A 27,288-nucleotide genomic window follows, 5' to 3' on the forward strand; every position below is an offset into this window, starting at 1 on the left:
ACTTTGCTATACTCTGCAGAAGCTAATACGGGTTAGGTACAGCACAGTGGAGGAAATCCGAGGTAACAGAAAAGGCATAGGCCTCAGGATAAAACAAAATCTAGAGCCTCATCCTGACTCCACCATTCACTCTTGGACCCATCACTAGACCTCTGAGATGTGCATAGCTTATAGGACTTTCAAGTGAGGTTCACATGTGAAAATATACAAAAACATTAATAAATGTACTAAGTATTTGTAGGATGGTTATTTCTGGCCAACCAGTCAAAGTCTACAAGTCTACCCTCAAAAAAAGTCCAGTAAGGGTTTAATAGAGAGTTATGGTAGCTACTAAGACCTTCAGCTTTCACCCAGGGTGTTTAGCACGAATTCAACAAAAAAGAACTTTGGGACATGCCTTTACATTTAATGGAGCAGTATAGAAAAGAAAAAAAAAAAACTATACATGACATCAGAAGGACTGGATTCCAGATGGGATGCTGTTATTTATTAGCTAGATAAAGTTTACCTTCTCTAAACCTCAGTTTCTTTATCTATAAATTGGGTGGTTATAAAAACTAAATAAGATTATGCCTGTAAAAACATTTTACAAATTGTTTTTAGCATATAAACCATAAATAACTATATAAATATAAAATTATTAGTGCCTATTACCCAGGTGGTTTCCTTCATTCCTTCTTTTTTTTTCTCTCCCTCCCAATTACTATCCCTCCCTTTCTCCTCCCTCCTTCCTCTTAGAAAAAGTCTGAGTGGAATAGGGGTGGCCACAGAGCCTTCAATAGAGCAGAAAAGAGACCTGGGATATGCAAAGGGACACCCCTATTCACAGACTGTCACATGTGGCTCATGAGAAGCACCCTGTAGAGGAGAGATTCAGGAAGAAACAACCCTCTCACACATACATTCCACAGCCCATGATGATAATAGCAAGTCTGCGAATGGGGAACTGGGAAAATCCAAGGGATGGGGAGTTACCACAAAGTTAAAAAAGAGCTCCAGCCTTTGACCCTAATGTTAGCCTGTACTTTGTGGCCAGCGCCATTCATTCTTATTAGCAAGGACCTTCAGCCCTCCTTCTAGGGAGTAAAGCAAGGGAGGAATTTAGGAATGTGTATGTGTGCAGATGACACCACCCTTATGGCAGAAACTGAAGAGGAACTAAAAAGCCTCTTGATGAAAGTGAAAGAGGAGAGTGAAAAAGTTGGCTTAAAGCTCAACATTCAGAAAACTAAGATCATGGCATCTGGTCCCATCACTTCATGGCAAATAGATGGGGAAACAATGGAAACAGTGACAGACTTTATTTTTGGGGGCTCCAAAATCACTGCAGATGGTGATTGCAGCCATGAAATTAAAAGACGCTTACTCCTTGGAAGAAAAGTTATGACCAACCTAGACAGCATATTAAAAAGCAGAGACATTACTTTGCCAACAAAGGTCCATCTAGTCAAGGCTATGGTTTTTCCAGTGGTCATGTATGGATGTGAGAGTTGGACTATAAAGAAAGCTGAGCGTTGAAGAATTGATGCTTTTGAACTGTGGTGTTGGAGAAGACTCTTGAGAGTCCCTTGGATTGCAAGGAGATCCAACCAGTCCATCCTAAAGGAGATCAGTCCTGGGTGTTCACTGGAAGGACTGATGTTGAAGCTGAAACTCCAATACTTTGGCCACCCCATGCGAAGAGTTGACTCATTGGAAAAGACTCTGATGCTGGGAAGGATTGGGGGCAGGAGGAGAAGGGGATGACAGAGGATGAGATGGCTGGATGGCATCACCGACTCGATGGACCTGCGTTTGGGTAAACTCCAGGAGTTGGTGATGGACAGGGAGGCCTGATGTGCTGCGATTCATGGGGTCGCAGAGTTGGACATGACTGAAGGACTGAACTGAACTGAACTGACTGATGTGTGGAAGGCATGCCCTAGACTGAAGGGGGAAGTCTGGCAGAACAGAGAGAACGAAGCTCTGACTTTGACTCTGGAAAAGGCTGAAATCTCTGCCATCTGTCATTATGTCCAGACTCCTCTTTGTATCCTTTTCTCACTTTGAGGTGTTAAGCAATCCTCAATCTTACCTGACTACCCCATCAAGTCCAGACAAAACTGAAGGTGACCGATTCCAGCCACATCTGTTCATGAGAGGAGTTATCATTCTCAGAGTATCTGAAACAAGCTTTCTAACTGGAAAAAGAAAAGAACTTGTAATTAGTTTAGAGGAATTGTGTCACTGTCAAATGATCCTCCTGGATGGCTCTGAAAAGTACAGATACTCACATAATTCCACAGAGTATAAAGTTCTTTCACAACCACTGCCACACTGATCCCCATCAGGAAGTTGGAACAAACAGCTGTCCCTCTCAAGCCTTTGGACTTATTGCCCAGGGCAGACTTTTCCCAGCTGCACATTCCTCCCAGGTTGCAGCCCAAGGTGACCCTGAGAAATAGAGCAGCTCTGCACTCCAAAATCACTATCAGCAAGGCATCATTCAGGCTTTTCAGACCGTGGTCCTTTGAAATATTTTTCAAATTGCTGAGAGGAATCGCCCAAATTTAGAGGAGGTCCTCTAACCTGAAAGATTATGTCATGGAAACAAAGCCCAGTGAAGCTTCCCTCTTCTCCCACACTTATTTGTGTCTGGGCAGCAGTCATGAACAGCTTTGCAGTCCAGCAGCTAAGTAGAAGTGGGTGGCAATGATTTCAGGTATTTTGGGGAATGATGAACTACTTGCTTCAAGGCAAAGAAGAAATATAAAATGGATGAAGGAATCCAGAAAGGACTGGTAGGATGGAGCAGTTGTTTATTTCCTTAAGCAGGATAAATGATTATCAACACAGCCAGAAGAGCAGGAGACTACAAAGAGTAGGGGTGAGTTGTCATTTGACTTAAGAACACTAAATGCTGCATACACACACTTAGAAATGTTGCTCTGAAATTCTCAAACTTGATTCCACTTTATACTGATCATTTGATGGCACAGAATTCAAAACAACTAGAAATCAGCCTTCTTCATTACTCCTTTCATACTTCACTAAGGAAGCTGAAATGGTTAGGGGAAGAAAAAAATTCATGAATAAAGAAATGTACTTTGACTAGAAGAGTATATATCAAAGGATTCATCTGGGTGGATTTTTTCAAGTCAATATTGTATTTACGAGCAATATTTTTTTCTTTACTGCTCTGCCTTCCTGGAGCTGACCTTTTGTGTATGAAAGATTAACTATTGATCTGTAAATAAGGTTTACACAATATTCTCTTGCCTTTGCATCCTGTCGGCATAATTCTCAGGCAGCTGGATGTTGTTCTTTGCTACTCAGTAAACCATAATTTCATCTTAACAAACCCTTTACACAGCTGGGTGGGCCTCCACCCCCAACTGACAGCCATCTTCATTTCACATGGGGACCTGTTAGAGCTTCTCAGGAGGCTGTTAATGGCAGCTACGCCATCTGCTTCCTCCAGCCAAAGATGATTCCAGCAGTGTTCACTGCAACTCACCTTAGCAATTCCAGATGTTTCTTCCCCACCCCTCCCCTAAGTCTCTCTCCCTCTTTTCTGCTTTCCTCTCTTTCATTTGTTTTGGTAAGAGTGATGAAAGTAGCTTCTTGGACTACCAAAGTTAAGCCATTTGCTGGACATTGCAACAGAGATCAGGGATCCAAGAGTGGCACGGAGTGGTGAGGAAGCAGAGACTCCCAGGCCCCTAGTTGGGCTCAGGTCTCGGCTCCTGCCCTTCTTAGTTGTGTGGCCTTGGGTAATCAGCTTAACAACTCTAGGTCTGTTTTCCTTTCTGTAAATGAGGGATAACACTGCCTGCTTCCTTGCATTGTATTGAATGAAGTACTGTGAAGAATGACTGACACTTAGAAAATTCTCAGTGTGGTGTTGTTCAGTTGCTCAGTTGTGTCTGACCCCATGGAGTGCAGCACGCCAGGCTTCCCTGTCCTTCCCTATCTCCTGGAGTTTGCTCAAACTCATGTCCATTGAGTCGATGATGCTATCCAACCATCTTATCCTCTGTCGCCCCTTCTCCTCCTGCCCTCAGTCTTCCCTAGCATCAGGGTCTTTTCCAAAGAGTTGGCTCTTCATATCAGGTGACCAAAGTATTGGAGCTTCAGTGTCAGTCCTTCCAATGAATATTCAGAGTTGATTTCCCTTAGGGTTGACTGGTTTGATCTCCTTGCTGTCCAAGGGACTCTCAAGAGTCTTCTCCAGCACCACAGTCAGAAAGCATCAATTCTTGGGTGCTCTGTCTTCTCAGTAAACAGTAGCAATTCTTACTATATTCCTGACCCTGTCATTGACTAGCTAAGAGAGTCTGTGTAAGGGACTCCACCTCTATGTACCTCAGTTCTCTCTTCTCCTTTAAAAAAACAAAAAAGAATACCTATTTCTGAGAGTCTTGCAAGGATTAATTTGATGATGATGATGATGATGATGATGTGTTGTTGGTGGTTATATTGCTTTTCTCTTTCAATATTTCTAAGGTTTAGAAGGCCTCTTTAACTGCTTATTATGGACAGAATCCACTGACCAGCATTCAAACATGAAAATATATCATTTGTGTTTCTCAAAGGAAAAAGGCATCCTTCTCACCAAACTCCTGACAAATCCAGAAAGTTCCCTCTGAACAAGCAAAATTAAATAATCCTGCATAATCTTAACCCCTTTTGTTCATTTCCAACACCGTGTGTGTATGTGTGTGTGTGCACACGTGCACATGCACACTCAGTCATGTCTGACTCTCTGTGACCCCATGGGCTGTAGCCCTCCAGACTCTCCTGTTCATGGAATTTTTGGCCCACAATACCATGCCATCCCCAACCACCAACTGCTTGGATAATGTTTCCTATTTTTATGTTGATTTATAATTTAGCTCTTTTTATCATACTTCATTGCATTTGAACCTCACAACAATCCAAGGAGGGCAGTACAAATACAAGCATTTGACAGAATTCAGCTGGCCTTGCCTGTACTCCCTGGGTACAGAGCTCTTCTGACAGGAATGTGCAACGTCCCTGTGGACCGGGCTATTCCGATAACTTTGATGTTCAGTAATGTTTGGTGGTGGTGGGAAGAGAACCATACTAGGGTTAATTTTCCAAAGTTCATGCACAATGGAAAGGATCAGGGCCTTCCCATTTCTCCTCCATCATTTTGAATGCGAATTAGCCAGTCAGTGAGAACTCATTCATTCAATCAACCATTCAACAATCATTTATTGAGGCCATACTATATCCCAGGCTTTGTTGTGGCTACTTCTTGGGCATACAAAACATGACAATACAGATGATGCCTCTGCCCTTATGGAGCTTATATTCTAATTGATGAGACAGTGTTGGATAATGTCAGGTGGTAATAGTGATGTGAAGAAAAATAAACCAGCGAAAGTAGAGTTCTGGTTTAGAAAGGGTGGTCTAGAAAGGAGAAAGAGTGTGACCCTGTGAGAGATCCAAGTGACATCAATCGACAGCTCGCAACACAAAGGGCTCAGCCTTTGGGGAAGAAAAGCCTATTTATCATTCATTAAGCCCTGAAAATAACACATCTGCCAAGCTGTGTGGCACTGGCCATAGATAAGAGGACTGATTCAATGCCTTAGCTGGGCTAGTAAAGGAAAGCTTCTTGGGAGGTGGGCAGAATTTAGCTGCAACTTGGAGAATGAATAAAATTTAGAAAGACAAAAAAGAAGAAATTTTCTGTGAAAGAAAGAGGGGAATCAAACCCATAGAACAAAAAGCATCATGGAGTAGACAGAGGATGGGGAGATACTGAGTCTCAACTAAAAAGAAGGTGTATGCTGAAGAGTTTGACTATATTAAGATGGACTGGCTCTGGAAGATTGGAAAACTAAATTGGGGCAAGGAGCTTAGGCTTCAACACAGTAGTAGAAGGATAAGTTACAAGACAGTCTTACCAGCAAGGACCAACTGTTTAACACAGGGAACTATACTCAATATTTTGTAATAATCTATACATTAGGAAAAGAATCTGAAAAAGAATATGTATGTGTGTGTGTATATATATATATATATATATATATATATATATATATATACACACCTGAGTCACTTTGCTGTATACACCTAAAGCTAAGATAACATTATAAATCAACTACAATGTTTTAAAGAAGAGCTTCTTCAGTAGAATGATTGGTTGACAGTGATTTGGACAGTAGCTTGACAGGGAACAGGGTACAGACTACATACGCAACAGAAAATTGCTAAGGCGCAGTTGCCATAATCCAGGGGTACGGAAATAATGACCCCTAGAGGAATAGAAAGGCTTGGTTCAAGGGGAGACAGGGGACACATTTCTAAAACAGAACCACCACCATATTATTTCCCTCCAGGTCAGACAAGGACACAAGTGACTACTGATTTTTGCCCACTCAATTCTAGTAATCCCCAAAGCCTCCCTTCCCTGAGTGACCCCTACAGAGAATCACCCTGAAGTCAGCAGCCCTCAAGAATTCAGCTAGGCCAGAAGTCATCTTATGCGGTAGCTGTGATTATTGGGAAGAAATCATTAGCCATTTCCCCGGCTGTCAGTGTCGTAAGTCTCTAAGGATGTTGTCATGACTACAGGGATATTTGGGCACAATGGAAATTACACAGTTGTTTCTTTTATCAGTTATCTGTCTAGCAGAGCCACCTTTGCCTGATATTGTCAACTCCAGGGAAAGCCAGCGAGATTTTCCACGGAGGTTCAGGATGAGATTTCAGCCTGGGCACATCAGCCCCAGGAGAGCAAGAACCTCTTCTCGTCCTTGGGTACGATTGTAACGATGGTGATGTTTTCATGCTGCGCACCTCTCACCTTCCTTCCTCTGACCTGCTCCGTGATTTCTCCTGCAAGAAGCCCAGGCCTTCTCCATCAAGACAATTATGGCATCTATCAATTCACATCAGTATGTTCAGATCTTCATATTATTCTTTCCAAAGGAAGTGGCATATTTTTAAAAATGTGCCTGGAAAAGGCAATGTGAAACCCAAGAATCAATCATGATAGATTCCTGGCCATGGGGGCTTCTGAGAGGGAAACTCCAACAGGATCTATTCAAATAGCACATAAATAACCATCTATTCCACCCACTTGCAGAGTCCCAGGATTACATTTTCACAGGATATACTTTCTTATGAGGTAGGTATATCCTCACCTCGTTAATTTTGAAAAAAGACCTGTCTCTGTCATCATCAGAAATCAGATGTAAAGACAAGTCCAGAGGGGATTTAGAGAGAAACAAGTCTCAGATGAGCTGCGTGAAGTCAGCCCTGACCCCTTTCCTCATTGCGAGTATTACCCCTACTTCCCCCCACCCCCACAGTGATGGACTGATCTTTTCAAGTTTCAGTTTCCTCATCTGCAAAATGGAAATAATAAAATGTGCTTCAAGAATATGAAAGCATATGAAAGAAGGAAATGGGTTTTATGTCCTCCAAGACCTCTTCCTTCCCTCAAGTGCTGGTGTCTAAAAGTGACTTCAAGAATCTGGGGATCCCAGCATCACTACCTTTCCTGAGTTCAGAATATTCAGACCAACACAAAGGGTCCTGTATGGAAGGAGAAAACTCCTCTACAAGACAGGAAAATCCAGCCTCCTGCAGACCACTCTTGTTTCCCAGATCAGGCTCCTCTTCCCCAGGATTCAAAAAGACCCTCTAAATGCTGAGATCCTTAAGATGCATCAAAAACTTAAACCAGTTGTAAATTAGTCTTAAGTTAAGTACAGCAGAAACTCAGCTTCTTAAGCTAAAGGAGAATCGTAGAATGAGCCCTGTCACTTCGGCCCCTCAGAAATGAGCACAGCCGGCCTCAGAGGAGCCTGAGAGGCACTGGATGTGGGGTCAGGCTTAAGAGGCAAACAGCATCCAGTAGCCACTGGAGCTGGCCTGGGAGGAGGGCTGGCCCCAGGCACAGACAGAAAGAGGGATAGCTTAGCCAGTGAGAATCTGAATGGCATCAAGTGAAGCCCCACTTCCGTGGAAAATAAACTGCTGCCTCTTCTTCCACCATTGCAGCCTCAATGTTGGGAGGTTTAAAGGCTGTTTTGGTCCTTCCGGACCCTTGTAGATTTACAGTTATCCCTGGGAGAGGCCACATGTTAAGGTGTTAGAGCTAACACAAAAACTGTCGGCTACCTCCTCTGCAGAGATGAGGCAGTCCCAGGGAAGCAGAGATGGGTCAGAGGAGGCTGGTCTCTGCCATGGACACCAGGGGGCAGGCAGGATAATGAAAGAGGGTGGGCACCATGCAGTCTGCTCTGGAGACCTGATTCTGTGCTCCTCCAGGATGGGGACTAGGTTGTCTTCATGGCTGTAACCCGGTGAACGGCACCAAAAACAAGGCGCTCAGCTACTTATTTCTCCTTTTAGAGAATCCTGGCTGTGATCCAGTTCTCACACACCTGGCTCCCAGCTCACTCTGTAACGCTTGTTGAGGCACCCATTTGTTCTTGCTGCCCTCATTCATCTCATCCTCTTCGGCTTTCACAGTGTGTGCTCTTAGGTTGTGAGCTAAGAACACAGGCCTGATGGCTCTGCTGCTCCTAAACCCTTGGCTTGTCCATCTGGGAAGATGTTGTCTTCCTGTGGGCATTGCTACAGGAGAAATGCATTCCCCGGGGCACCTCAGCCAGCCAGATCAGCTGGTTCAAGACCAGGGAGCAATACGTTGCAGGAGAGGTCATCACCTGATCCAGTCGAGCTCTAATTCAGAACGATTGTGTGCAGCTCATCTCTGAGTTCCCACGGAGGGCAGGGTCCACACACAGTAGGTCCTTAATGAAAATGTGGGCCTGGGTTTGAATCTGTCTGGGTAGTAGAAGGGAAGCAGCTGCTGTTTTTAGAGAAATATCTTGGGGCTTTACAGAGTGTGAACACTGCAGTGACAGATGCTTTAAGGAAGAATATTTTCATCTTCAGCAGACGTTACAAAAGTGTTCTGCTGCAGTTTAATCATCAGTTCACCCACAGCAAACACCCTGCAAATAATGTCTAGTTCAACAGGCAGTGAGCTCCTCCTCCACCAGTTTGATACTCAAAGATAGAAGTGCTGAGAAGAGGGAGCAGGGTGTTTGGGAGATGTGCCAGGGAAGAAATTAGGCGGCTTCGCTCACAAAGTTCACCCACTATGCTCTCTCTGGTGCAGGAGCCACCCAGACACAGATTCACTCAGCAATCCACAGAGGAAAATCTCTTCTCGTCACAGGTGAGCCACACGCCCAGTCTCCAGCCATGGTCCTATTTGTGTAAGCAAGTAACAAGACCTTTCAGGGCCTCATGTAAAACAGAGAGGAAAAGGATGGCCCATTTCCTTCAAAAGGCTGTAAGGAGAGAAAGGAAGGGGGAAGATGAGTCAGGGTGCAGAGTCACCCCGAAAGTCTGCAAGAGCAAACAAGCGCAAGCACTGCTAACCAGACAGGACGCTGCCGGCAGGCACGGGGTGGGGGGGACGCAGGGACCACAAACTAGGAAGCACTTTCACTTCAGATCCACTGGCATAGTCTTACAAAAGCCCTCCGAGACATCTACTGAAGGTTCCACTTTGCAGATGGGAAATTTGAAGTTCAGAGATGCTGACTGAATCACCCAAACTCACAAAACAGGATTAACACAGGATCTTGGTTCTATGAAGATCTACAAGACCTTCTAGAACTAACACCCAAAAAAGATGTCCTTTTCATTAAAGGGGACTGGAAAGCAAAAGTAGGAACTCAAGGGATACCTGGAGTAAGAGGCAAATTTGGCCTTGGAGTACAGAATGAAGCAGGGCAAAGGCTAATAGAGTTTTGTCAAGAGAATGCACTGGTCATAGGAAACATCCTCTTCCAACAACACAAGAGAAGACTCTACACATGGACATCACTAGATGGCCAATACCAAAATCAGATTAATTATATTCTTTGCAGCTAAAGATGGAGAAGCTCTATACAGTCAGCAAAAGAAAAGACTGGGAGCTGACTGTGGCTCAGATCATGAACTCCTTATTGCCAAATTCAGACTTAAATGGAAGAAAGTAGGGAAAACCACTAGACCATTCAGGTATGACCTAAATCAAATCCCTTATGATTATACAGTGGAAGTGACAAATAGATTCAAGGGATTAGATCTGATAGACAGAGTGCCTGAAGAATTATGGACAGAGGTTCGTGACATTGTACAGGAGACAGGGATCAAGACCATCCCCAAGAAAAAGAAATGTGAAAAGGCAAAATGGTTGTCTGAGGAGGCCTTACAAATAGCTGTGAAAAGAAGAAAAGTGAAAGGCAAAGGAGAAAAGGAAAGATATACCCATTTGAATGCAGAGTTCCAAAGAATAGCAAGGAGAGATAAGAAAGCCTTCCTCGGGGATCATTGCAAAGAAATAGAGGAAAACAATAGAATGGGAAAGACTATAGATCTCTTCAAGAAAATTAGAGGTACCAAGGGAACATTTCATGAAAAGATGGGCTCAATAAAGGACAGAAATGGTATGGACCTGACAGAAGCAGAAGATATTAAGAAGAGGTGACAAGAATACACAGAAGAACTAAACAAAAAAGATCTTCATGACCCAGATAATCACAATTGTGTGATCACTCATCTACAGCCAGACATCCAGGAATGTGAAGCCAAGTGGGCCTTAGGAAGCATTACTACGAACAAAGCTATTGGAGGTGATGGAATTCCAGTTGAGCTATTTCAAATCTGAAAAGATGATGCTGTGAAAGTGCTGCACTCAATATGCCAGCAAATTTGGAAAACTCAGCAGTGGCCACAGGACTGGAAAAAGTCAGTTTTCATTCCAATCCCAAAGAAAGGCAATGCCAAAGAATGCTCAAACTACCACACAATTGCACACATCTCACACGCTAGCAAAGTAATGCTCAAAATTCTCCAAGCCAGGCTTCAATAGTACAAGAACCGTGAACTTCCAGTTGTTCAAACTGGATTTAGAAAAGGCAGGGGAACAGGAGATCAAATTGCCAACATCCATTGGATCATCACAAAAGCAAGAGAGTTCCAGAAGAACATCTATTTCTGCTATATTGACTATGCCCAAGCCTTTGACTATGTAGATCACAACAAACTGTGGAAAATTCTTCAAGAGATGGGAATATCAGACCACCTGACCTGCCTCCTGAGAAAAGCAACAGTTAGAACTGGACATGGAACAATAGATTGGCTCCAAATCGGGAAAGGAGTATGTCAAGGCTGTATATTGTCACCTTGCTTATTTAACTTATATTCAGAGTACATCATGCGAAATGCTGGGCTGGATGAAGCACAAGCTGGAATCAAGATTGCCAGGAGAAATATCAATAACCTCAGGTATGCAGATGACACCACCCTTATGGCAGAAAGTGAAGAACTAAAGAGCTTCTTGATGAAAGTGAAAGAGGAAAGTGAAAAAGTTGGCTTGAAACTTAAAATTCAGAAAACTAAGATCATGGCATCCGGTCTCATCATTTCATGGCAAATAGATAGGGAAACAATGGAAGCAGTGACAGACTTTATATTTTTGGTCTCCAAAATCACTGCAGATGGTGACTGCAGCCATGAAATTAAAAGACGCTTGCTCCTTAGAAGAAAAGTTATAACCAACCTAGAGGGCATGTTAAAAAGCAGAGACATTACTTTGCCAACAAGGGTCCATCTAGTCAAAGCTATAGTTTTTCCAGTAGTCATGTATGGATGTAAGAGTCAAGTCAATGTATGGAAAAACAAATACAATATTGTAAAGTTAAAAAATAGATAAATAAACTAATTTAAAATAAAAAATAAATACAAAAAATAAAAAATAAAAAACAATAGCATCATATCATAAAAAAATAAAGAAAGAAAGCTGAGCGCCAAAGAATTGATGCTTTTGAACTGTGGTGTTGGAGGAGACTCTTGAGAGTCCCTTGGACTGCAAAGAGATCCAACCAGTCCATCCTAGAGGAGATCAGTCCTGAATATTCATTGGAAGGACTGATGCTGAAGCTGAAACTACAATACTTTGGCCACTTGATGCAAAGAACTAACTCATTGGAAAAGACCCTGATGCTGAGAAAGACTGAAGGTGGGAGGAAAAGAGGACGACAGAGGATGAGATGGCTGGATGGCATCACTGACTCAATGGACGTGAGTTTGAGTAAGCTCTGGGAGTTGGTGATGGACAGAGAGGCCTGGTGTGCTGCAATCCACAGGGTTGCAAATTGTTGGACACGAATAAGCAACAGAACTGAACTGAACTTGGAGCAGGAAAGAAGGACACTGATACTAGCTGTTCATCTACTAGATGGCAGACCCTAAACAAGTATTTTGGTCTCACAGGTCATCTTCCCATCTTTCAAAACAGTGAGGCATGTATTTTCCCCAATTTACACAGGAGGAATTTGAAACACAGAGGTTCTGCAGCTGGCAGAATTAAGAACTGAGTCCAGGAGTGTCTGACTCCATCTCCATTCACCCCCTTTTCCAGCATGTCACAACTGGAAAGGTGCAGAGTATGGGTGAAGACAATGTCAATATACCTCGTGTTCTGAGTACAAGAGTGACACCAAATTACTGTTTGCCATTCGGAACTTGTGATCATCTATGTGGGCTAAGTTTAAGTGTACCTAAGAAATAGCTTTCTAAATAATTAATGCTCGAAATGAGCTGTGGGGAAGGGTGTGCAAACTGTTTAAAATATTAACTCTTTTGTAACTCCCCTATGTAATTTGAAAGTAACTGCTTGCCACAAATTGGTAGTTTGATGAAAGTTATTTGTACGCTGGCATCCAAGAAGGTCCCCAAAGATTACCTCTTGGCAACACTCTGTTAGCAGTGAATCAACTAACATGGAGAGAGCTTAGGTTTTCAAAGTCCTTATGTAACCAGCGAGGTTATTACGGGACAAAGATTGCCAAGAGTATGGGAGCCTGAGAGCCCAGTTTCAGGTCCCATTTTTTCCATTTGCTAGAAGGAAAGTTAACTGAAACTCTAAGCCTCAGTTTCATTATCTTGAAAATGGAGCCAATTATAGCATCTTCTTCATGGAATTGTAGGCAGAAATAAATAACTCTGTACAGGCAAGGCCTTTATAATGCCTGCATTTGGAAAATCCCATGGACAGAGGAGCCTAGCAGACTACAGTCCATGGGGTAGCAATGAGTCAGACATGACTGAGCACACACACACGCCATGTGATAAGGGAATTGGTAAGCATTAACTATGATTCCTTCTGGTTCAAGCTTAGAAATTTGGGTGATCCACTGACCCTCTGTGAGCACTGCCTCCCTTATCTGTAAGATGAGGACCATAATTATGTTCATCTAAGAAACTCACAGTAAAGTCAAATGAAGTGAAGGTGTCAGTTGCCCACTCATTTCCAACTCTTTGTGATGTCATGGACTGTACCCTGCCAGTCTCCTCTCTTCATGTACTTTTCCAGGCAAGAATACTAGAGTGGATAGCCATTTCCTTCTCCAGGGGTCTTCCCGACCCAGGGATCAAACCCATGTCTCCTGCATTGCAGGCAGATTCTTTGCTGCCTGAGCCACCAGGGAAGCCCCAAAGTCAAATGAGAGAATATGAAATAACTGTGTCAGTCACATGTGCTACATGAACATAAGGCAGGCCTATTTTCTAGTCTTTTCTTCCTAGAAGTGTGGGTTAGAGATGTGACCTATATAACCAGTTCCTAGTACTTCAGTTATTTCCCAAACACCAGGCCTCTGGTCTATTGCAGCCTCTAGCCCGGGCCGAAGTCAGACACTGGTCATTCTGTTCCCCAAGTAGGAGGAGACAGTGATGAAAGTTGTCACATGGTCTTCTGAAACTCCTCCTCTCAACCTAAGTGACACAATAAGCAGCTCCCACCCTGCCTCATGGTGAGGGGCTGGGAAGGACAGATTCATGGCTGTCTGGAGGAACCCTGCTCCCAAGGCTCCTGCAGCATTCTCATGCCCACTGTGCATGAGAGATTAAGAGCTGTGTTAACCAGTTTCTAGAAACTTGGCATATAGCATATCTCACACCTCAGCATCTCAGGAAAAGTCCACCTCTGACATCCTGTTATGCTGAGACCTGCCCTAGCCATGAAGGCATCTTATGTGCTCCAAACTGAAAGAACAAATAATATCAAATTGAGAGCTGCTCAGTAGCCCATCACAAACTTTTTATTTCTTTCTAATTCAGCCCATGTTGTCAAAGATTTATCTTCAGTTTAGTCTTCCTTTGATTCATTTTGTCATGAGAACATGACTTCTTCCTACCCAGACATGGTGTGTAGAGAGGTTAATTGTTGGGCTAGGAGGAGTAGGAATCTTATCCTGAGACTGATGGACTCTGTGAAGCTGCAGGGGAGTTATTCAGTCTCTCACCTTCCCTCTTCAGGTGGTACTCTGAAGGGGCCCATCCGGAAATGCCTGAAGATGCAGGTAGAAACTCCATCAAAGTTCACTGGACACAGTGTGACCTTTCAGATATGTGACTCCGTAAACTTTGTGATTTATATCATGGTAGAGGAGTAGAGGGGCTGACTAATAGAACACTCAGAGAGAGTTTGTCAACCATGTCCTACAGGGTGACAGCATTTTCAGAGAATCAGCGTCGATACTCTAGGTTCTAGCAGGGCTTCAAAGGTTGAACTAGGAAACACCAAACTCAGGAGATACTCTACAATAAAGGAGGAATCCAAGGTCAATGTGTTTGGGGAAAGCCAGCACCCTACTTCCTGCTCTTAGGCATTTATAATGAGTAATATTGTGGTTAAGGCTCTGAGAAACCTGTAGGAAAGAAATGCTTAGCCTTATTAACCCAGCATTTCATAGACTTATTTGACGATTGTAGCCTTTCATTTGTAAGCAAAGCACTTACAACGTTTGAAAATTGCGTTTTTGGAGAAATGCTCAAAGTTTCTAAGTTGAAAAGCATCTTTGAGGCCACCAAGTCCAGCTCCCCCTTCCAGCTCTATACCCAGTTCCAATGCATGGGGTTTCTCCTCACATATCCAAGCAATTCTCAGACATCAGTTGGGTGCTCTACAATTCAACTCCATTTTGACACTGTCTACCTGGATACAGCATCAGATCCCAACGATTTATGGTTTGATCCTATAAAATTGCCCCCTGTAAAATACCAATTGCAAGTCCAAGTTGTCAACTGTGCTCCTGACCAACCAGCTGTAGAATGGAGGTTCCAATAACCCTTCCTTGAGTTTGGTTACTTTGCTAGAGCAGCTCATTGAACTCAGGGAAACATTTTGGTTACTTGATAACTAGCTTATTATAAAAGGATACAATGTAGGAACAGCCAAAAGCAAGATATGCAGAGTGTAAGCTATGGGGAAAGGATTCTGAGCTTCCCTGCACTCTCCAATCACACCACACTCCCCACCCATAAGTTCTGTGCCAGGAAGGGGAACAGAGTCCAAATATACATTTCTTATAATAAATAACAATATCACACCCCTCATGAAGAATCCCAGACATTTCCAGAGGAAGGGAATCAAGTGCTTCATGGTACAATTAATCCTTCTATTGGGCAACTGTCACAATGAATGAGAATCAGTCCTTATGAGAATGAATGAGAATCAGCCAAATCATGGTAGGAGCACAAACTTTAGAGTCAGAAAGATGTGGGTTCAACCTCTAGCTCTGCCCCTCTTATGTGTGGCTTTGTGAAAGTGCCTGAACCTCTCAGCTGTGCCTCGTCCACTCGGATATGAGGATGGTAATGTTACCTGTCTCTTAGGGTAAAGGAGAGGAATAAACAAAATAATCAATGTTAAGTGCTTGGTGTGGTACCTGGTACAAAGGAAGTGTTCAATAAATGTTGACCATTATTATTATTAATCCTATATCTACCTTCCTAAGTAGCACAGCACAAATCTATTACTATTTCCACCTGGCAGCTCTTCAGAATCACAGTCGTCTCTTCCCAAGCAAAATATCCTAGGTAGTGGACAATATGGTCTTGAATTCCTCACCCCATCAGCAAAAAAAGAAAAACAAACCAAAAAACCCTATGTCCCCAAATAAGTTTATTTATAAATATATATATAATTATAGTATTAATGTATTAGTACATTAAAAGTATATACACAAATGATATTTTATAGTATGAAATAAAGATAAATAAATAATGTGCTTTTACATATATACCCTGCCTTAATATATACCATTTTATATGGCACAATAAGCCTATTTTGATCTCACTAAATATAATAATAACATTTTGGAGAAAGCAGTATCATAGGATGCATTTCATTTTTTAGTTATTTTTTATTGAAGGGTAATTGCTTTATAGAATTTTGCTATTTTCTGTCAAACCTCAACATGAATCAGCCACAGGTATACATATATCCCCTCCCTTTTGAACCTAGCTCCCATCTTCCTCCCCATCCCACCCCTCTAGGTTGATACAGAGGCCCTGTTTGAGTTTCCTGAGCCATACAGCAAATTCCCATTGGCTATATATTTTACATATCGTAATGTAAGTTTCCATGTTACTCTTACCATACATCTCACCCTCTCTTCCCCTCTCCCCATGTCCACAAGACTTCTCTATGTTTGATTCTCCATGGTTGCCCTGTAAATAAATTCCTCAGGACCATTTTTCTAGATTCCATATATATGTGTTAAAATTCAATATTTCTCTTTCTCTGACTTACTTCACTCTGTAAAATAGGTTCTATGTTCATCCACCTCATTAGAACTGACTCAAATGTGTTCCTTTTTATGGCTGAGTAATATTCCATTGTGCATGTGTATCACAACTTCTTTATCCATTTGTCTGTTGATGGACATCTAGGTTGCTTCCATGTTCTAGCTATTGTAAATAGTGCTGCAATTAACAATGGGATACATGTGTCTTTTTTTTTTTTGTCTTTTTCAATTTTGGTTTCCTCAGGGTATATGCCTAGGAGTGGGATTGCTGAGTCATATGGTGGTTTTATTCCTAGTTTTTTAAGGAATCTCCATACCATCGTTCCACAGTGGCTGTATCAATTTACATTCCCACCAACAGTGCAAGAGCATTCCCTTTTCTCCACACTCTCTTTAGCACTTATTGTTTGTAGACTTTTTGATGATGGCCATTCTGATTGGTATGAGGTGATATCTCATTGTAGTTTTGATTTGCATTTCTCTAATAATGAGCAGTGTTGAGCATCTTTTCATGTGTTTGTTAGCCATCTGTATATCCTCTTTGGAGAAATGTCTGTTTAGGTCTTTTTCCCACTTTTTGATTGGGTCATTTGTTTTTCTGACATTGAGTTGTATGAGCTGCTTGTATATTTTGGAAATTAATCCTTTGTCAGTTGTTTCCTTTGCTATTATTTTCTTCCATTCTGAGGGTTGTCTTTTCACCTTGCTTATAGTTTCCTTTGCTGTGCAAAAGCTTTTAAGTTTAATCAGGTCCTACTTTTTTACTTTTGTTTTTATTTCCAATATTTCAGAAGGTAGGTCACAGAGGACTTTGCTTTGATTTAAGTCATCAACTGTTCTGCCTATGTTTTCTCCTAAGAGTATTATAGTTTCTGGTCTTACATTTAGGTCTTTAATCCATTTTGAGTTTATCTTTGTGTATGATGTTAGGAAGTGTTCTGATTTCATTCTTTTACATGGAGCTGTCCAGTTTTGCCAGCACCATTTATTGAAGAGGCTGTCATGCCCCACTGTATATTCTTGCCTCCTTTGTCAAAAATAACGTAACTATAGGTGCATGGGTTTATTTCTGGGCTTTTCATCCTTGTTCCATTGGTCTATATTTCTGTTTTTGTGCTAGTACCATACTGTCTTGATGACTGTAGCTTTGTAGTATAATCTGACGTCAGGAAGGTTGATTCCTCCAGCTCCATTCTTCTTTCTCAAGACTGCTTTGGCTATTTAGGGTCTTTTGTGCTTCCATATGAATTGTGAAATGTTTCTTCTAGTTCTGTGAAAAATGCCATTGGTAATTTGATAGGGATCACATTGAATCCATAGATTGTGTTTGGTGGTATAGTCATTTTTGCAATATTGATTCCTCCTCCCCAGGAACATGGAATCTCTCTCCATCTGTTTATGTCATCTTTGATTTATTTCATTAGTGTCTTTTAATTTTCTGTGTGCAGTTCTTTTGTCTCCTTAGGTAAGTTTATTCCTAGATATTTAATTCTTTTTGTTGCAATGGTGAAGGGGATTGATTCCTTAATTTCTCTTTCTGATTTTCATTGTTAGTATATAGAAATGCAAGTGATTTCTGTGTATTGATTTTGTATCCTGCAACTTTGCTAAATTCACTGATTAGCTCTAGTAATTTTCTGATACTGTCTTTAGAGTTTTCTATGTACAGTATCATGTCATCTGAAAACAGCGAGAGCTTCACTTCTCTTCCAATCTGGATTCCTTTTATTTCTTTTTCTATTTTGATGGCTGTAGCTAGGACTTACAGAACTATGTTGAATAATAGTGGTGAAAGTGGACACCCTTGTTTTGTTCCTGATTTTAGGGAGAATGCTTTCAGTTTTTCACCATTGAGAATAATGTTTGCCATAGGCTTATCATATATGGCCTTTACTATGTTGAGGTAAGTTCCTTCTATGCCCATTTTTAGAAGAGTTTTAATCATAAATGGGTGCTGAATTTTGTCAAAGAGTTTTTCTGCATATTGAGATTATCATATGATTTTTATCTTTCAATTTGTTAATATGGTATATCACATTGATTGATTTACATATATTGAAGAATCCTTGCATCCCTGGAATAAACCAAACTTGATCATAGTGTATGAGCTTTTTGATGTGTTGCTGAATTCTGTTTGCTAAAACTTTGTTGAGGATTTTTGTATCTATGTTCATCAGTGATATTGGCCTGTAGTTTTCTTTTCTTGTGTTGTCTTTGTCTGGTTTTGGTATCAGGGTGATGGCAGCCTCGTAGAATGAGTTTGGAAGTGTTCCTTCCTCTGCAATTTTTTGAAAGAGTTTTGGAAGGATAGGCATTAGCTCTTCTCTAAATGTTTGGTAGAATTCTCCTGTGAAGCTATCTGATCCTGGGCTTTTGGTTTTGGGGAGATTTTTTTGATGACAACTTCAGTTACAGTGCTTGTGATTGGGTTGTTCATAATTTGTATTTCTTCCTGGTTCAGTCTTAGAATTGAGCTTTTCTAAGAATCTGTCCTGGAGAAGGAAATGTCAACCCACTCCAGTACTCTTGCCTGGAAACTCCTATGGACAGAGGAGCCTGGTAGGCTGCAGTCCATGGGTTCGCTAAGGGTCAGACATGACTGAGCAACTTCACTTTCACTTTTCACTTTCATGCATTGGAGAAGGAAATGGCAACCCACTCCAGTGTTCAGGCCTGGAGAATCCCAGGGATGGGGGAGCCTGGTGGGCTGCCGTCTGTGGGGTCGCACAGAGTCGGACACGACTGAAGTGACTTAGCAGCAGCAGCAGCAAGAATCTGTCCATTTCTTCTAGGTTATCTATTTTATAGCCATATAGTTGTTCTTTTTTTTATTAATTTATTTTAGTTGGAGGTTAATTACTTTACAATATTGTAGTGGTTTTTGCCATACATTGACATGAATCAGCTTTGGGTTTACATTTATTCCCCATCCTGAACCCCGCCTCCCACCTCCCTCCCCATCCCATCCCTCTGGGTCCGTATGTTGTTCATAATACTCTGTTATAATCCTTTGTATTTCTGCATTGTCTGTTGTAACCTCTGCTTTTTCATTTCTAATTTTGTTGATTTGATTCTTCTTTTTCTTGATAAATGGCTGAAGTTTTGTCAGTTTTGTTTATCTTCTCAAAGAACCAGCTTTTAGTTTTATTAATCTTTACTATTGTTTCTTTCATTGCTTTTTCCTTTATTTCTGCTTGGATCTTTATAATTTCTTTCCTTCTACTAATCTTGGGGGGGTTTTTTGTTCTTCTTTTTCAAGTTGTTTTAGGTGTAAAGTTAGGTTGTCTATTCAATGTTTTTCTTGTTTCTTGAGGTAGGATTGTATTGCTATAAACTTTCCTCTTAGAACTGCTTTTGCTGCACCCAATAGGTTTTGAGTTGTCATCTTTTCATTGTCATTTGTTTCTAGAAATTTTTTGATTTCCCTTTTGATTTCTTCAGCAACCTGTTGGTTACTTAGAAATGTGTTGTTCAATCTCCATGTGTTTGTGTTTCTTACAGTTTTTTTTCTTGTAATTGATATCTAGTCTCATAGCATGTGGTCAGAGAAGATGCTTGATATGATTTCAGTTTTCTTAAATTTACTGAGGCTTGATTTATGACCCAAGATGTGGTCTATCCTGGAGAACATTCCATGTGCACTTGAGAAGAAGGTGTATTCTTCTGCATTTGGATGGAATGTCCTGAAGATATCAATGAGATTGATCTCATCTAATGTATCATTTAAGACTTGTGTTTCCTTATTAATTTTCTGTTTTGATGACCTGTCCATTGGTGTTAGTGGAGTGTTGAAGTCTCCTACTATTATTGTGTTACTGTCAATTTCTCCTTTTATGTCTGTTAGTGTTTGTCTTATGTATTGAGATGCTCCTATGTTGGGTGCATAGATATTTACAATTGTTATGTTGTCCTCTTGAACTGATCCCTTGATCATTATGTAGTGTCCTTCCTTATCTCTTGTAATATTCTTTATTTTAAGGTCAATTTTGTCTGATATAAGGATTGCTATTCCAGCTTTCTTTTGCTTCCCATTTGCATGGAATATATTTTTCCATCCTCTCACTTTCAGTCTATATGTGTCTTTACATCTTATAGACAGCACATTTATGGGTCTTGTTTTTGTATCCATTCAGCCAGGCTGTGTCTTTTGGTTGGCACATTTAATCCATTTACAGTTAAAGTAATTATTGATATATATGTTCCTATTGCCATTTTCTTAATGGTTTGGGGTTATTGTGTAGATCTTTTTTCTTCTCTTGTATTTCTTGACTATATAAGTCTCTTTAATGTTTGTTGTAAAGCTGGTTTGGTGGTACTGAATTCTCTTAACTTTTGCTTGTCTGAAAAGCTTTTTATTTCTCCATCAATTTGAATGAGATCCTTGCCAGGTACAGTAATCTTGGTTGCAGATTTTTCCCTTTCAGTACTTTAAATATATCCTGCCATTCCTTTCTGAACTGTAGAGTTTCTGCTGAAAGATCAGCTATTAAGCATATGGGCTTTCCCTTGTATGTTACTTGTTGCTTCCCCCTTGCTGCTTTTAATGTTCTTTCTTTGTGTTTAGTCTTTATTAGTTTGATTATTATGTGTCCTGGTGTGTTTCTCGTTGGATTTATCCTGTATGGGACCCTTTGTGCCTCTTAGACTTGACTATTTCCTTTTCCATGTTGGGGAAATTTTCAATTATAATCTCTTCAAAAATTTTCTCATATCATTTCTTTTTCTCTTATTCTGGGACCCTATAATTCGAATGTTGGTGTGTTTGATATTGTCCCAGAGGTCGCTGAGACTATCCTCAGTTCTTTTCATTCTTTTGACTTTATTGTGCCCTTCAGAAGTTATTTCTACCATTTTATCTTCCAGCTCACTGATTCATCCTTCTGCTTCAGATATTGTGCTATTGATTCCCTCTAGAGTATTTTTAATTTCAGTAATTGTGTTGTTTGTCTCTGTATGTTTATTCTTTAATTCTTCTAGGTCTTTGTTAATTGATTCTTGCATTTTCTCCATTTTGTTTTCAAGGTTTTTTATCATCTTTACTATCATTATTCTGAATTCTTTTTCAGGTAGTTTGCCTATTTCCTTTCCATTTATTTGGACTTTTGTGTTTCTAGTTTGTGCCTTCATTTATGTAGTACTTCTCTGCCTTTTTATTATTATTTTTTTAACTTATTGTGTTTGAGGTCTCATTTTCCCAGGCTTCAAGGAAAGTTGAATTCTTTCCTTAAAGAAGGTTGAATTCTTTTAGTTTCTGCCCTGCTAAGGTTGGTCCAGTGGTTTGTGTGAGCTTTGTATAGGTTGAGATTTGTGCTGAGTTTTTGTTTGTTTGTTTTTCCTCTGATGGGCAAGGCTGAAAATGAAGGGTGAAGTCATCACTCAGTCACGTCCAACTCCTTGCAACCCTGTGTACTGTGTCCATGGGATTTTCCAGACAAGAGTACTAGAGTGGGTTGCCATTTCCTTCTCCAGGGGATCTTCCCAACCCAGGGATCAGACCCGGGTCTCCCATATTGTAGGCAGATGTTTCACCGTCTAAGCCACCAGGGAAGTCTGAGTGAGTTGGTAATCCTGTCTGCTGATGATTGGGTTTGTATTTTTGTTTTCCTTGTTGTTTGGATGAGGGTCCTGCACAGGGTGCCACTGGTGTTTGGGTGATGCTGGGTCTTATATTCAAGTGGTTTCCTTTGTGTGAGTTCTCACTATTTGATACTCCCTAGGGTTAGTTCTCTGGTAGTCTATGGTCTTGGAGTCAGTGCTCCCACTCCAAAGGCTCAGGGCTTGATCACTGGTCTGGAACAAAGATTCCACAAGTGGTTTCTTATGGCATTAAGTGAGATTAAAACAAATATCCAAAAATGAGGAACCAAAGATGAACCCCAGACAAATGGCAGTTACAATATCAGGCAAATAATAATTAAAATAATGGAATATACACATATACGCCCATAAGCAAAGTAAAAACAGTCCAACTAAAATAAAGTACAGTAGATTGACCTGGCAAACCAAGGAAATCAAAAACTATATTTACCAGTTAGGAATAAAACTAACTAAATCATAAACTGGAAAACTAAACTAAAGTAAGGTGCCAAGTGGGGAATAAAGCAAAACTAACTAATAAGTTGAGAGGAAAGGAAAGAAAGAACAGACATGCAAAGTTAAACAGAGGTAGATGAAGATTTATATACATTAAAGATTAACTGCAAGGAGAAAAGAACAGTAGGAAAGGCAAACAAAGGAATAAATGTAGAAAAAATACAGTAGGTTTTTAAAAATCAAAATTATTAAAAAGAGAAAGAAAAAAATGGAAGAAGATAGAAAAAAGAAAGAAAAAGGAAAATGCCACAGAATTGCAAAAGCCCAGCATAGAGGCAGAGGTTTATAACAACAAAAAAAAAGTGTGACTGAATATACACACATACATATACACCCATAAGCAAAATCAAAACAGTCCAACAAAAATAAAGTACAAAAGATTGACCCAGCAAACAAAGGAAACCAAAAATTATATCTACCAGAACAAAATTAACTAAAGCACAAACTGGAAAACAAAACTAAAGCAAGGTGCCAAATGGGGACTAAAACAATGAAAATAAAACTAACAAATATATTGAGAGGAAAGGAGAGAAAGAAATAGATATGCAAAGTTAAATAGAGGTAGATAAAGAATATTTATATATATTAAAGATTAACTGCAAGGGGAAAATAACAGTAGGAAAAGCAAAGAAAGGAATAAATGTAGAAAAAATAACAATAGACTTAAAAAATTCAAAATTAAAAAAAAAGAAAACAAAAGGAAATTCCACAGAGCTGCAAAATCTCAACATAGAGGGAGAGGTTTATAACAATAAAAAATGTGACTGAGGAAAAAGGAGAAAAAAAGGAAAAAACAAAGAAAAGAACTCCAAAATAATCTGCAGAACAGGTGAAAACACAAGAATAATAAATTTTTCTTGAGTCACTGCTGTCAGCCCTTTCCCTCAGTTGAAGTCACAGTCCACCTTACCTCCCTAGGATGCCCTCCAGCACTGTACTGATCTCTGGACCTGCTGTGGGGGCAGCTCAGATTCTAATCTGGTCCTACGCCTGTGTGTTCTTGCCTCCAATGTCCACAGCTATCACAACTAGTGAGTTTTCTTTTGTGGGAGCTCTCAATGACCTTTTATATATTCCATAGACACAGAATCTGCCTAGTTGACTGTGTGGATTTAATCTTCAGCTTGTACAGCTGGTGGGAAGGTTTTGGGTCTTCTTCCTTAGCCTCACTGCCCCTGGGTTTCAATTGTGGTTTTATTTCCACCTCTACATGTGGGTCATCCACTGGGGTTTGCTCCTGAGGCTGCCCTGGAGGGCTTGGGTTTGCCCCTGTGAGGGCCAGGTGTGGAGGTGGTGCAACTGCTTGGGTCGCAGGGGTCCTGGCAGCACCAGGTACTCAGGGGAGTTGGCGGCTAGGGCAGCAGGAAATATAAATCTCTAGAAGGGTATGGCAACCAGTATTGGCCAATACGCTCCAGTATTCTTGCTGGAGAAGCCCCGTCCCTGACAGAGAAGCCTGGCAGGCCACAGTCTACAGGGTCACAACGAGTCAGACATGATTGAAGCGACCCTGTGTGCGGAGACACAAGACTTTTTTTTTTTGCCTGTGGCAGCTCTGCCTCAGTGAGAGTTGAGCGTGAAGGTGGCGCAGCTGGTTGACTTGCAGGGACCCTGGCGGTGCCTAGTGTGTAGTGACACAGAGGGCCTCCACTGCAGGAGTTGTGTCCCTATCAGAATCTTTTTTCAAGCCTCTTGTAGCTGGTGATCAGAAGGCCTCTTTGGCCAGTCTTTCTCCCGAGCTCCACCTGTTCAGGCACTTAGAGGACTTCCTTGCCTGGAGTCCTTTCCTGTTGTTCAGCGCGTCAGGCACATAGAGGGGCCCCCCTGGCTGGGGTCCTGCTCTGTAGATTGGCATATCAGCCACTTAAAGGAGCACCCTGGCTGGGGTCCTGCTCTGTAGTTCAGTGGTCAGGTGTTTGATGGGCCCGCCTCTCTATTGTTCAGCTGCGGATGCTGTGAGGAGAGAGAGGCTATGGTGATGGCTCCACCCACTACGTGAGACTTAGCAGTATCCCCTGGCTTCCATGGCTACCTGGCTTCCCTCAACAGGCATTTCCCACCACGATCTCCTCCCTCACATTCCCTCAATCCATGTCTCCTCAATCAACAGCAGCCCTCACCCTAGGATTGCTCCACAATCCCTAAACTCCAGCTCCCAGTCGCTGCACTTTCCAGGGGACCAGCGTTCCTATGTGGGTCATGTATGGCTCTTGCAAGGACTATCTGATTCTCATTCCATTTAGGCTGCCACAGATCAGCTGTTTCACTCTCAGCCTTAAATGTTTCTCCTCTGACTCAGATATTGCCCTGATGTGGGGATCAGAACCCTGCTTCAGTTCCCCCACCCGCGGAGGGCAGGTCCAGTCCTACTAACACTCCTGTTTTTTCCCCTAGTTCCTTCGTCCTACTGAGTTTTGCATGGTTCTATATATTCTTTTCCGCTGGTCAGGTACTCCTCTCCACTCTCAGCTGGTGCTCTGCACGCACTTCTGTGTCTGAAGGTGTATTCCTAAGGTATCCGTGGAGAGAGATGTACGCCACATCCACCTACTCCTCTGCCATCTTGTTCCCCCCGCGCTTCATTATTTTTTAATCCTTAGTTTAACATTCAGAAAAGCAATTCATGGGTAATACCAATACTAGATTTTAATGGCTGTCAAAGGTGAGAACAAAACTTCACTGAAACAAATAGGTCCAATGGAAGACAAGCCTATGGCTACACTCCCTGAGTCATCCAGGCTTCATGTTCAATCCAATTCTTGCATGCAAATATTTTTATGACATTCAGCTGGTCAATTTTCTTTCCTAATGTCAATCAGATGTTCTTACAAACTACCTGAAAGACGTTGCATTTCCATGTTTCTAATCAAAGGGTTCAAAACCCAGCAAAAAGCTTTAGTCAGAAAGTTGCATATCCTTGTTTTTAAAATACACATGGTGAGTTTTTATAAATGACAACATGCAACATTTTCAGCAATAAATTTCCATTTTTCCCCAAATTCTTTACTTTGAAATGCTGTTGTATTTTTCATTAATACATCACCTTTCCCTTAAAGAGATAAATGTGTCGAATTAAAAAAATATCCACTTTGTAGCGTTATTTCTTATAGTCATTTGTTGTCACAGAAGACGACAACAAATTTGGATCACTTGTATTTTTTTTTTAATTGGTAAGTCATCTTCAATTTTATTAAGGCTTTGCAGTAATTTTCATTGAGATGACCAACAAGCCTCTAGGTTATAGCATGACCAGGACCCAAAGACTGAACAGAATCATACAGGCAAGAAGGTTAATCCAGGCATGTTTGTCAAAAGAAGCAGGAGGAAATTCGAGAAAAGGGGCAGGAGGAATCTGGGAAGTTCAGCTGTGGCTTCCAGTGGTTGCAACAGGTAACAGACCATCCTGCCCAGGCATCATAGAGGTCCCACAAGCAGAACAGAGACCCAGACACGGAAACAGCATCTCAGTGTCCAAGAGAACTAGAGGAAAGCAAGTCATGGCCCAGGTTCTAGGGAAACCAGGAAATTAGACAAGTTCTCAGTGAGGGCAAAGGAATGTAAGTATGGACTATGATCAACAGACTTCCCAGGCAGTGCTAGTGATAAAGAATCCACCTGCCAATGCAGAACACATAAGAGACACGGGTTCCACCCCTGGGTCAGGAAGATCCTCTGGAGGAGGGCATGGCAACACATTCCAGTATTTTTGCCTGGAGAATCCCCATGGACAGAGGAGCCTGGAGTGCTACAGTCCATTGTGTCACAAAGAGTCAGACGTGACTGAAGCGACTTAGCACGCACAGCATGCATGATCAATAACAGTGTCTGGACACAGTGCTAAGGCTTCCTTTTGAATAATCTTATTTCCCTGGGTGAAAGATAAAATATTTGAGTCCTATGCTGCTGCTAAGTCACTTTAGTCGTGTCCGACTCTGTGCGACACCATAGACGGCAGCCTACCAGGCTCCGCCATCCCTGGGATTCTCCAGGCAAGAATACTGGAGTGGGTTGCCATTTCCTTCTCCAGTGCATGAATGGGAAAAGTGAAAGTGAAGTCGCTCAGTCGACTTCAACTAATTCCTTAAGGCCATACATCTTAAAAAGCAGTACAGTCAGGACTTAAATCCAGATCTTCCAGAAGGTTTGATCTCTTAAGTCGGGAAGATTCCCTGGAGGAGGGCATAGCAACCCACTCCAGTCTCCAGTATTCTTGCCTGAAGAATCCAATGGGCAGAGGAGCTAAGGGGCTACAGTCCATGGGGTCACAAAGAGTTGAACACGACTGAAGTTACTCAGCACACATGCACCTCTAGCATCAGAAATGCTCGTTTGAAGCTATGCTACACTTCCCATCTGAGAATAGGACCAGAGCCTGACTGCTAAGCCAGAATATTAGGTCAAAACAGAATCCGGGACCTCCCTGGTGGCACAGTGGATAAGAATCCACCTGCCAATGCAGGGGACACAGGTTCAATCCCTGGTCTGGAAAGATTTCACATGCCAAGGAGCAACTGAGCCCATACATTGCAACTATTGAGCCTATGTGCCACAACTACTGAAAACCACACCCTAGATCCTG

At 41.5% G+C, this 27,288-nt stretch overlaps 1 protein-coding gene and 1 long non-coding RNA gene across 6 annotated transcripts in view; one reads left to right on the forward strand and one right to left on the reverse strand.

Moving 5' to 3' along the window:
• FSHR (follicle stimulating hormone receptor) overlaps positions 1-27,288 on the forward strand; it is a 182,138-nt gene that overhangs the window by 117,943 nt on the left and 36,907 nt on the right. The window lies entirely within an intron of this gene.
• LOC145546596 (uncharacterized) overlaps positions 1-27,288 on the reverse strand; it is a 172,388-nt gene that overhangs the window by 4,960 nt on the left and 140,140 nt on the right. The window lies entirely within an intron of this gene.

This window comes from Giraffa tippelskirchi, chromosome 4 (genome assembly GCF_054371585.1).
Source record: "Giraffa tippelskirchi isolate mGirTip1 chromosome 4, T2T-mGirTip1v1.2.pri, whole genome shotgun sequence".
NCBI lineage: Eukaryota > Metazoa > Chordata > Mammalia > Artiodactyla > Giraffidae > Giraffa > Giraffa tippelskirchi.